The sequence below is a fragment of the Orcinus orca genome, chromosome 2, assembly GCF_937001465.1.
Source record: "Orcinus orca chromosome 2, mOrcOrc1.1, whole genome shotgun sequence".
In the NCBI taxonomy this organism is placed as follows: domain Eukaryota; kingdom Metazoa; phylum Chordata; class Mammalia; order Artiodactyla; family Delphinidae; genus Orcinus; species Orcinus orca.
In genome coordinates, this window is record NC_064560.1 from 104,977,070 (window position 1) to 104,989,303 (window position 12,234).

A 12,234-nucleotide genomic window follows, 5' to 3' on the forward strand; every position below is an offset into this window, starting at 1 on the left:
CCATTCAGTTCCTTACTTAGCCAGGAAAAGGTCAAGAATTTTAATTGCAATGGATAAGAGTGCCATAGGAAAGCCAAAACATGATCCAAAAGGGAAACTCCTCTAGGTATCTTGTCCAAGAAAGTGGTCACCTACAGGTATAAATTCAGAAATTGCAGAAAGATCCCCTTCCCTAGCCACCCTCTGTAGCTGTCTCTCCCAAATTACACCCACACACCACCATCCCCAAAAGAAAAACATCGCTGATACCTGAAATTCCCATAATTATCACTCCATTCGTTTGTCTGAATTTAACAGGGGCTTTTTCACAGTTAAACTGTGAACAACCTGTGGGTGGAGGAATTGGAGGAAGGTGCTCAAAATGTACAAATTTCCAGTTACAAGACAAGTAAGTACTAGATATGTAATGCACAACATGATGACGATAGTTAACATGCTGTATGATATATGGGGAAACGGTTAAGAGAGTAGGTCCTAAGAGTCCTCACCACAAGGAGAATTTTTTTTCTTTTTATTATATCTATATGAGATAATGGATGTTAACTAAACCTATTGTGATAATCATTTCACAACATATGTAAGTCAAATCATCATGCTGTACACCTTAAGCTCATACAGTGATGTATGTCAACTATTTCACAATAAAACTAGAAAAAAATGTTTTTAATGTGATCATCCTGAAGGATGGAGGGACACATAAAGAATTTTGTCTATTAATGTACATTATTGGAAATACTGTATTGTTTTTCAGGATCAGCAGAAGTGGATAGGAAGGACGTTGTACGTTTCCTCACCAGACAGAATGGTTGCCCCTGCAAAGGTGGGATAAAGACTTCTGTTCTACTGAGGAAGAGTTTTTCCAGGGGTAGCTGGTTATCAAAGTGCAACACTGTCATGGTTCTGCCTTGAGGTGTCTTTGGTCCTGTCTCTGTGGCAAGGATGACCAAGAGTCCTGATCTAAGCCAAACCTCTGGGTAGTGAGCCCTAGTATATGCAAGACATTGGGCCAGGCAATGCTGGTGAGGTTAGAAAGACAGGATCTGTGCTCTTCAATGGCTTGGAATTTAGTTGTGAAGACATGAATGTCTTGAGGGAAATCCACCAGGCCAGGCTGTCAACATTAAGTGAGGGATGAGACTTGAGCTCCAGGATCAGGGGAGGGAGCAGTCATTTCCATCAGGGGTAGTGCTCTACTTCTCAAAACTAGGCCAGCCTCTGCTATAGGGTTTGTGGTCCTGGTTCAAGACCAGGGGCTGCATTGACCTAGAAAATAACTGGAAATGTAGTTGAGAACCGAAATGGCTGTTGCCCAGTCAGTAAACCTTAAAATTAAGTAAGTTAATTAATTAATTAATTAAAATTTGAAAGTATGTGATTGACAGATGAGAGAGAGAACGAGAGAGAGAGAAGAAGGAGAAGAAGAACAAAAAGAAGAAGAAAGAGGAGGAGGAGGAGGGGAGGGGGAAAGAGGGAGGAGGGAAGGATGGAGAGAGGGAGGAAAAGAAGGAAGGAAGGAGGGAGGGAAGAGAGGGAAGGAAGGGAAGGAGGGAGGGAAGGAGGAAGAAAGCCACAGAAGGAAATACTGGCAAAAATTCCTTACATTCTCTGACTGAGAAGCAATGATTTTCAAGTGTCCTTTCATCCCCTGTTGTGACAATTGTGGAATCACTACTGTAACCTGGAGGTTTTTCAGTGAAAGCCTACTGTGGAGGTATATATTATTTTTGGATCTTTATAGTGGTTCCCTTTTATTGTTACTTGCTCTCTCATTTGGAGGACTGGGCTAATTATATGTCTTTTGCTACTGTAGATACTCATTTGCTCCAGAAGAGAGGCTTACATAGGACAGAGGAGGTTTCCCACATCCCGAACAGTAGTGTTGAAGTCTTGCCACAGATGAGGCAAGGATGGTGAAGATTAGAGAAAGCACTAGACTAGGAGCCAGCAGACCTTGTTTATGGTTGCTAATTGTTATTCTGCCTCTACCTCAATGATCTCAATGGTTTCTCTAGGTTTTTATAGTATGTATTCAATGACCTGTTTCTGATAGTAACCTAGATGGCCACTGTTTACTGAGCACTTGCCAAAGGCTGAGTAAGTGAGTTAACCACTAACACACATTATCTCATTTAAGTTTCATAATGACCACATATGGTCAGATTACGTACCTAATACTCATGTAGTGATGTCCCAGACCACAGAACCATGAAGGGGTGAAGACAGAGACTGACCCAGAATTGTCTGCTATAAGAGTCCTTATACTTAACCACCACATGATACTGCCTGCCTGGACAACTGACCAACTACCAGTGGTTGGGGTGAGATAAAGTGAGAGACTACAGGCAGAAAAAAGATCTGCAGCTCTGCCTAGCCCATGGTCCCAAATTTGACCTGACATACTGCTAAGGAATATAATAGGTAAACTAAAGCCTCCTACAGCCTTTTTTTCTTTTTCATATCTTTATTGAGGTATGATTCCTTTACAAAGTTGTGTTAGCTTCTGCTGTATAACAAGGTGAATCAGCTATACGTACACATATATCCCCATATCCCCTCCCTCGTGCGTCTCCCTCCCACCTTCGCTATCCCACCAATCAAGTTGGTCACAGAGAATGGAGCTGATCTCCCTGTGCTATATGGCTGCTTCACACTATCTATTTTACATTCGGTACTGTATATATATCCATGCCACTCTCTCACTTCATCCCATCTTCCCCTTCCCCTTCCCCATATCCTCAAGTCAATTCTCTATGTCTGTGTCTTTATTCAGTCCTGCCCCTAGGTTCTTCATAACCCTTTCTTTTTTTTTTCAGATTCCATACATATGTGTTAGCATACAGTATTTATTTTTCTGTTTCTGACTTACTTCACTCTGTATGACAGACTCCAGGCCCATCCACCTCACTACAAATAACTCAATTTCGTTTCCTTTTATGGCTGAGTAATATTCCATTGTATATATGTGTCACATCTTCTTTATCCATTCATCTGTTGATGGACACTTAGGTTGCTTCCATGTCCTAGCTATTGAAAATAGAGCTGCAATGAACACTGTGGTACGTGACTCTTTAAATTATGGTTTACTCAGGGTATATGCCCAATAGTGGGATTGCTGGGTCGAATGGTAGTTCAATTTTTAGTTTTTTAAGGAACCTCCATACTGATCTCCATAGTGGCCATATCAATTTACATTCCCACCAACAGTGCAAGAGGGTTCCCTTTTCTCCACACCCTCTCCAGCATTTACTGTTTCTAGATTTTTTGATGATGGCCATTCTGACTGGTGTGAGGGGATACCTCATTGTACTTTTGATTTGCATTTCTCTAATGATTAATGCTGTTGAGCATTCTTTCATATGCTTGTTGGCAATCTGTATATCTTCTTTGGAGAAATGCCTATTTAGGTCTTCTACCAATTTTTGGATTGGGTTGTTTTTTTGACATTGAGCTCCATGAGCTGCTTGTAAATTTTGGAGATTAATCCTTTGTCAGTTGCTTCATTTGCAAATATTTTCTCCCATTCTGAGGGTTGTCTTTTTGTCTTGTTTATGGTTTCCTTTGCTGTGCAAAAGCAATTAAGTTTCACTAGGTCCCATTTGTTTATTTTTGTTTTTATTGCCATTTCTCTAGGAGGTGGGTCAAAAAGGATCTTGCTGTGATTTATGTCATACAGTGGTCTGCCTATGTTTTCCTCTAAGAGTTTTATAGTGTCTGGCCTTACATTTAGGTCTTTAATCCATTATGAGTCTATTTTTGTGGATGGTGCTAGGGAGTGTTCTCATTTCATTCTTCATGTAGCTGTCCAGTTTTCCAGCACCATTACTGAACAGGCTGTCTTTTCTCCATTGTATATTCTTGCCTCCTTTTGCAAAAATAAGGTGACCATAGGTGTGTGGGTTTATCTCTGGGCCTTCTATTCTGTCCCATTAATCTATATTTCTGCTTTTGTGCCAGTACCATAGTCTTGATGACTGTAGTTTTGTAGTATAGTCTGAAGTCAGGGAGCCTGCTTCCTCCAGCTCCATTTTTCTTTTTCAAGATTGCTTTGGCTATGTGGGGTCTTTTGTGTTTCCGTACAAATTGTGAAATTTTTTGTTCTAGTTCTGTGAAAAATGCCAGTGGTAGTTTGATAGGGATTGCACTGAATCTGTAGATTGCTTTGGGTAGTATAGTCATTTTCACCATGTTGATTCTTCCAATCCAGGAACATGGTATATCTCTCCATCTATTCGTATCATCTTTAATTTCTTTCATCAGTGTCTTACAGTTTTCTGCATACAGGTCTTTTGTCTCCTACAGTAGGTTTATTCCTAGGTATTTTATTCTTTCTGTTGCAATGGTAAATGGGAGTGTTTCCTTAATTTCCCTTTCAGATCTTTCCTCACTAGTGTATAGGAAAGCAAGAGATTTCTGTGCATTAATTTTTTATCCTGCTACTTTACCAAATTCATTGATTAGCTCTAGTAGTTTTCTGGTAGTGTCTTTAGGACTCTCTATGTATAGTATCATGTCATATGCAAACACTGACAGCTTTACTTCTTCTTTTCCAATTTGGATTCCTTGTATTTCTTTTTCTTCTCTGACTGCTGTGGCTAAAACTTCCAAAACTATGTTGAATAATAGTGGTGAGAGTGAACAACCTTGTATTGTTCCTGATCTTAGAGGAAATGGTTTCAGTTTTTCACCACTGAGAATGATGTGGCTGTGGATTTGTCTTGTGTAGCCTTTATTATGCTGAGGTAAGCTCCCTCTATGTCTACTTTCTGGAGGGTTTTATCATAAATGGGTGCTGAATTTTGTCGAAAACTCTTTCTGCATCTATTGAGATGATCACATGGTTTTTATTTTTCAATTTGTGAATATGGTGTATCACATTAAGGGATTTGCATATATTGAAGAGTTCTTGCATTCCTGGGATAAACCCCATTTAGTCATGGTGTATGATCCTTTTAATGTGCTCTTGGATTCTGTTTGCTAGTATTTTGTGGAGGTTTTTTGCATCTCTGTTCATCAGTGATATTGGCCTCTAGTTTTCTTTCTTTGTGACATCTTTGTCTGGTTTTGGTATCAGGGTGATGGTGGCCTTGTAGAATGAGTTTGGGAGTGTTCCTCCCTCTCCTATATTTTGGAAGAGTTTGAGAAGGATGGATGTTAGCTCTTCTCTAAATGTTTGATAGAATTCACCTGTGAGCCATCTGGTCCTGGGCTTTTGTTTGTTTGAAGATTTTGAATCACAGTCTCAATTTCAGTGCTTGTGACTGGTCTGTTTATAGTTTCTATTTCTTCCTGGTTCAGTCTTGGAAGGTTGTGCTTTTCTAAGAATTTGTCCATTTCTTCCAGGCTGTCCATTTTATTGGCATATAGTTGCTTGTAGTAATCACTCATGATCCTTTGTATTTCTGCAGTGTCAGTTGTTACTTCTCCTTTTTCATTTCTAATTCTGTTGATTTGAGTCTTCTCCCTTTTTTTTTGATGAGTCTCGCTAATGGTTTATCAATTTTGTTTATCTTCTCAAAGAACCATCTTTTAGATTTATTGATCTTTGCTGTTGTTTCCTTCATTTCTTTTTTCATTTATTTCTTATCTGATTCTTATGATTTCTTTCCTTCTGCTAACTTTGGGGTTTTTTTGTTCTTCTTTCTCTAATTGCTTTAGGTGTAAGGTTAGGTTGTTTATTTGACATGTTTCTTGTTTCTTCAGGTAGGATTGTAGTGTTATAAACTTCCCTCTTAGAACTGCTTTTGCTGAATCCCATAAGCTTTAGGGTCATCGTGTTTTCATTGTAATTTGTTTCCAGGTATTCTTTGATTTCTTCAGTGATCTCTTGGTTATTTAGTAGCGTATAGTCTAGCCTCCATGGGTTTGTATTTTTTACAGTTTTTTTTCCTGTAATTGATATCTAGTCTCATAGCATTGTGGTCAGAAAAGATACTTGATATCATTTCAATTTTCTTTAATTTACCAAGGCTTGATTTGTGACCCAGGATATGATCTATCCTGGTGAATGTTCCATGAGCACTTGAGAAGTGTATTCTGTTGCTTTTGGATGGAATGTCCTATAAATATCAATTAAGTCCATCTTGTTTAATGTGTCGTTTAAAGCTTGTGTTTCCTTATTTATTTTCATTTTGGATGATCTGTCCATTGGTGAAAGTGGGGTGTTAAAGTCCTCTACTATTATTGTGTTACTGTCTATTTCCCCTTTTATGGCTGTTAGCATTTGCCTTATGTATTGAGGTGCTCCTATGTTGGGTGCAGGTATATTTATAGTTGTTATATCTTCCTCTTGGATTGATCCCTTGATCATTATGGAGTGTCCTTTGTCTCTTATAATAGTCTTTATTTTAAAGTCTATTTTGTCTGGTATGAGAATTGCTACTCCAGCTTTCTTTTGATTTCCATTTGCAAGGAATATCTTTTTCCATCCCATCACTTTCAGTCTGTATGTGTCCCTAGGTCTGAAGTGGGTTTCTTGTAGACAACATATATACAGGTCTTGTTTTTGAATCCGTTCAGCCAGGCTATGTTTTTTGGTTGGAGCATTTAATCCATTTACATTTGAGGTAATTATCGATATGTATGTTCCTATTACCATTTTCTTAATCGTTTTGGGTTTGTTTTTGTAGGTCTTTTCCTCCTTTTGTGTTTCCTGCCTAGAGCAGTTCCTTTAGCATTTGTTGTAAAGCTGGCTTGGTGGTGCTGAATTTTCTTACCTTTTGCTTGTCTGTAAAGGTTTTAATTTCTCTGTTGAATCTGAATGAGATCCTTCTTATGTAGAGTACTCTTGGTTGTAGGTTTTTCCCTTCCATCACTTTAAATATGTCCTGACTCTCCCTTCTGGCTTGCAGAGTTTCTGCTGAAAGATCAGCTGCTAACCTTATGGGGATTCCCTTGTATGTTATTTGTTGCCTTTCTATTGCAGCTTTTAATAATTTTTCTTTGTATTTAATTTTTGACAGTTTGATTAATATGTGTCTTAGAGTGTTTCTCCTTAGATTTATCCTGTATGGGACTCTGCACTTCCTGGACTTGACTATTTCCTTTCCCGTATTAGGGAAGTTTTTCACTATAGTCTCTTCAAATATTCTCTCAGAACCTTTCTTTTTCTCTTCTTCTTCTAGGACCCCTATAATTCAAATGTTGATGGTTTAATGTTGTCCCAGAGATCTCTGAGACTGTCCTCAATTCTTTTCATTCTTTTTTCTTTATTCTGCTCTGTGGTAGTTATTTCCACTGTTTTATCTTCCAGGTCACTTATCCGTTCTTCTATCTCAGTTATTCTGATATTGATTGCTTCTAGAGAATTTTTAATTTCCTTTATTGTGTTGTTCATCATTTTTTATTTGCTCTTTAGTTCTTCTAGGTCCTTGTTAAATGTGTCTTGTATTTTCTCCATTCTATTTCCAAGATTTTGGATCATGTTTATTATCATTACTCTGAATTCTTTTCCAGGTAGACTGCCTATTTCCTCTTCATTTGTTTGGTCTGGTGGGTTTTTACCTTGCTCCTTCATCTACTGTGTGTTTCTCTGTCTTCTCATTTTGCTTAACTTATTGTGTTGGGGTCTCCTTTTTGCAGGCTGCAGATTCGTAGTTCTTGTTGTTTTTGGTGTCTGACTCCAGTTGCTAAGGTTGGTTCAGTGGGTTGTGTAGGCTTCCTGGTGGATGGGACTGGTGCCTGTGTTCTGGTAGATAAGCCTGTATCTTTTCTTTCTGGTGGGCAGGACCGTGTCTGGTGGTGTGTTTTTGGGGTGTCTGTGACCTTATTATGATTTTAGGCAGCCTCTCTGCTAATGGGCGGGGTTGTGTTCCTGTCTTGCTAGTTGTTTGGCATAAGGTGTCCAGCACTGGAGCTTGCTGGTCGTTGAGTAAAGCTGGGTCTTAGTGTTGAGACAGAGATCTCTGGGAGAGCTCTCGCTGATTGATATTACGTGGCACCGGGAGGTCTCTGGTGGTACAATGTCCTTAACTCAGCTCTCCCTCCTCAGAGGCTCAGGCCTGACACCTGGCCGGAGCACCAAGACCCTGCCAGCCACATGGCTCAGAAGAAAAGGGAGAAAAAAAAGAAAGAACAGAAAAATAAAATAAAATAAAGTTAATAAAACAAAAAAATTTTAAATATTATCAAAATAAACAAATTTAAAAAGTAATTTAAAAAAAAGAAGAGAGAAACCAAACCAGTAAACAAATTCACCAATGATAACAAGCACTAAAAACTTTAAAGATAAACATAAAAATCAGAAACTAGTCAGTTGCATACAGCAAACCCCAAGTCTACTGTTGCTCCCAAAGTCCACCGCCTCAATTTGGGATGATTCGTTGTCTATTCAGGTATTCCACAGATGCAGGGTACATCAAATTGATTGTGAAGATTTAATCCACTGCTCCTGAGGCTGCACGGATAAATTTCTCTTTCTCTTCTTTGTTCGCACAGCTCCTGGGGTTCAGTTTTGTATTTAGCCCCACCTCTGCATGTAGGTCACACTCTGGCGTCTGTTCTTCGCCCAGACAGGAGGGGGTTAAAGGAGTGGCTGATTAGGGGGCTCTGGCTCACTCAGGCCGGGGGGCAGGGTGGGGGAGGGAGGGGTACAGAATGCAGGGCGAGCCTGCGGCGGCAGAGGCCAGCATGACATTGCAACAGCCTGAGGCGCGCCATGTGTTCCCCCGGAGAAGTTGTCCCTGGATCACGGGACCCTGGCAGTGGCGGGCTGCACAGGCTCTCGGGAGCGGAGGTATGGATAGTGTGCTTGCACACAGGCTTCTTGGTGGCTGCAGCAGCAGCAGCCTTAGCGTCTCATGCCCATCTCTGGTGTCCACGCTGATAGCAGCAGCTCACGCCCATCTCTGAAGCTCATTTAGGTGGTGTTCTGAATCTCCTCTCCTCGTGCACCCCGAAACAATGCTTGCAAACAATCTCTTGCCTCTTAGGTAGGTCCAGACTTTTTCCTGGACTCCCTCTCGGCTAGCTGTGGTGCACTAGCCCCCTTCAGGCTGTGTTCATGCAGCCAACCCCAGTCCTCTCCCTGGGATCTGACCTTCGAAGCCCGAGCCTCAGCTCCCAGCCCCCACCCACCCCAGCAGGTGAGCAGACAAGACTCAGGCGGATGAGTGCTGGTCAGCACCGATCTTCTGTGCGGGAGTCTCTCCGCTTTGCCCTCTGCACCCCTGTTGCTGCGCTCTCCTCCGTGGCTCCGAAGCTCCCCCCCCCCCCCGCCCACCCTCCTGTCTCCCCCATTGAAGGGGCTTCCTAGTGTGTGGAAACTTTTCCTCCTTCACAGCTCTTTCCCAGAGGTACAGGTCCCATCCTATTCTTTTGTCTATGTTTTTTCTTTTTTCTTTTGCCCTAACCAGGTACGTGGGACATTTCTTGCCTTTTGGGAAATCTGAGGTCTTCTGCCAGCGTTCAGTAGGTGTTCTGTATGAGTTGTTCCACATGTAGATGTATTTTTGATGTATTTTTGATGTATTTGTGGGGAGGAAGGTGATCTCCACATTTTTCTCCTCTGCCATCTTGAAGGCCCTCTCCTTCAGCCTTTTGTATAACAATAAATCATAGTCCCAAACTCCCAATCCAACCCTCCCCTACTCCCCATCTTGGTAACCACAAGTCTGTTCTCTATGTCTGTGAGTCTGTTTCTGTTTCACAGATAAGTTCATTTGTGTCATATTTTAGATTCCACATATAAGTGATATCATATGGTATTTGTCTTTCTCTTTCTGACTTACTTCTCTTAGTATGATAACTTGGGAGTTTGGGACTAGCAGATGCAAACTATGATATATAGAATGCATAAACATCAAAGTCTTATTGTATAGCACAGGGAAATGTATTCAATATCCTGTAATAAACCATAATGGAAAAGAATAATAAAAGAATAAATTATAAAACTAAGATAAATGCTATTTTTAGAAAAGAAAGACAGTGGGTAGATGGTACAGCAATTCGAGTTATCTCCTTTTCAAGAGTCTTCTCTGATGTACATCAACTAGCGCTTCACAGAAGCCTAAGTAAATGAATGGGTGAGTGAATTAATAAATGAACCAATGAACCTGGGGGTGGGGGAGCCTGGGTGTGATAGGGTAGAAGGAAAGAAATGTCACAAGTAGCAATAATATTACCACCAATTAGATGGTTGCATTAGATAGTAGAAGCAGCTAGTTTTTATTATTAATGTTCTCAACACTGTCTAGTATTTGTGCTCACAGTAATCTGGTCCCAACCCAACTTTCTGGTTTTCTCTATCCCTGAGGCGGTAGATAAGCTTTTCTTCAACTCCAGCCAAATAAACTCCTCACTATCCTTATACTGTATTTTCTCTGCATATCTGCTGAGTTCACACATTTCCCCTAAAGAGCTTGTCTTTCCTCTCTTCACCCCTAGTCAAAAACCCTACCTACCCTTCAGAATCTCACTGAAATTCTACTCTTTCCCTGCCACACCAAGAACAAGGCAGTAGAGCTTCTAAGAGCCTGCCAGTGGTTACAGCAGTCAATAGAGACATTTGGCAGGAATTGTTCCCAGATGTACATGAGTGGTTTCTGTTAATGGTTGATGCTGGGGCAAATGAGGACCACCCATGCAGGCTCAGTATGTCTCACCAACTCATCTGGATTTAAAAAAGCTTTTGCCTGTCCCTAGTGAGATGTTGGTGTCCTGGTCTCAGGCTAAGCATAATCCAAGAGAGAGGATGAACACATCATTATTGATAAAAATAAATCTTCCCTGCCACCAAGATGAGCTCACTTAACCCTATACATCTTATAAGCCTTGCTCCAAAAACACCTTACATTTGTTCTGTGCTGTTTTTGCCTTTTGGCCACTGCTTATGCTGGCTCCCCTGTCTGCAATGTCCTTACTTTCTCTCCCTGCTCCTTTCCCTTCCTTCCTCTGGATAACTGCTCCCATTAATTAAGACACACCACTCAAACATCACTCCCTCCAGTAAACCATTCATGACTATCTTTCAGGATTATGTGTGACTTCCATGTCTTTCCATAATTTATTATGTGCATCTCTATCACTGCCCTCACTATCTATCATTGATTTTTATTTATTTCCTTAGTCTACCTCCCCAATAACTGCCAGCTCTCATGTCTATGCAAACCTATGTCTCATTCATTGTTATATCTTTTGCTGCCAGGAGAGGGCCTGATACATAGTGGTATTTAATATTTTTGCTGAATATGAATGAATGAATGAATGAGCAAACAAACTGGAGATCTGTCTGTCAGGCCAGGAGATGTGGCCTCTTTCTTCTAGGGTTGAACTTCAAAGTAATGAGAGTAATTCTCTGAAGACAAGCCCTTGTCCTGTACAGACGATAAGTCTAGCATAAAGCCTCTTTAAAGGATGAAGCTGCAGAGGAAATTGTCAGGAGACATGCATCTGGGAGCTGTCCAGGGTACCTGACTGTCTGTAGGGCTAGCCTAACCCAGCTGGGCTCTCTGCTCTGTCGCCTCAGCTCTACTCGAATTTTGGCCTCTGATAGTAATCCCCACCCTTGCACCAACTGCCGCTGCTCACTTGGCCTTCCTGGCATTGGCCATTCTGCAGTCACTGCCCTGATTTAACCATCTTGAACTCACAGGCTCCCTGCTTTAGGTTTTGCCTAACCAGACCATTAACACCTGCTGTATCCCTGGCTACTTCCTGATCTAAGAGCCAGTTCCCTACTATACTGAAGTTTTCCAAGTGCCTTCCTTAACCACCATGTGGAAGGTTCCCACTGACACAGACTTCCCAGGCTTGAATCTTCACCTGCACCCCCCCATCATTACCTCATGCCACATGGCTTGGGTATGGAGTAGTGAGGCCAATACCCCTGCTACCTCATCCACTGGACTTGAAGCTCCACAAATGCTTGGCCAGTGAATCCCCAGGAACTGAAACCCCCTTCAAAGTCAGATTTCAAGCTCCCTGCATTTTACAGCCTCCTTGCATTCACCCAGCCCTTAGGTCCAGCCATAACAAAAGTCCCTCACAGAAAATCCTCCCCAGCTCAATAGTCCTTACTCCCACTGTAAGCATACTTTGAACTAAGGCATTAGGCTTTCCCAGAAATGTCCTGCTGCCACTCTAGAAGCTCTTGGCATGTAAATGCCCTTCTCTTTCTCTGTCTCATGAATACACACACACACAAGTGTGAGCGCGTGTGTATAAGTCATCTGGGAGTAACTACTGGTTTGTAGGTCAGAGGAGATAAGAGAACCCTAAGTCCTTAGCCTAAGGCCTTAA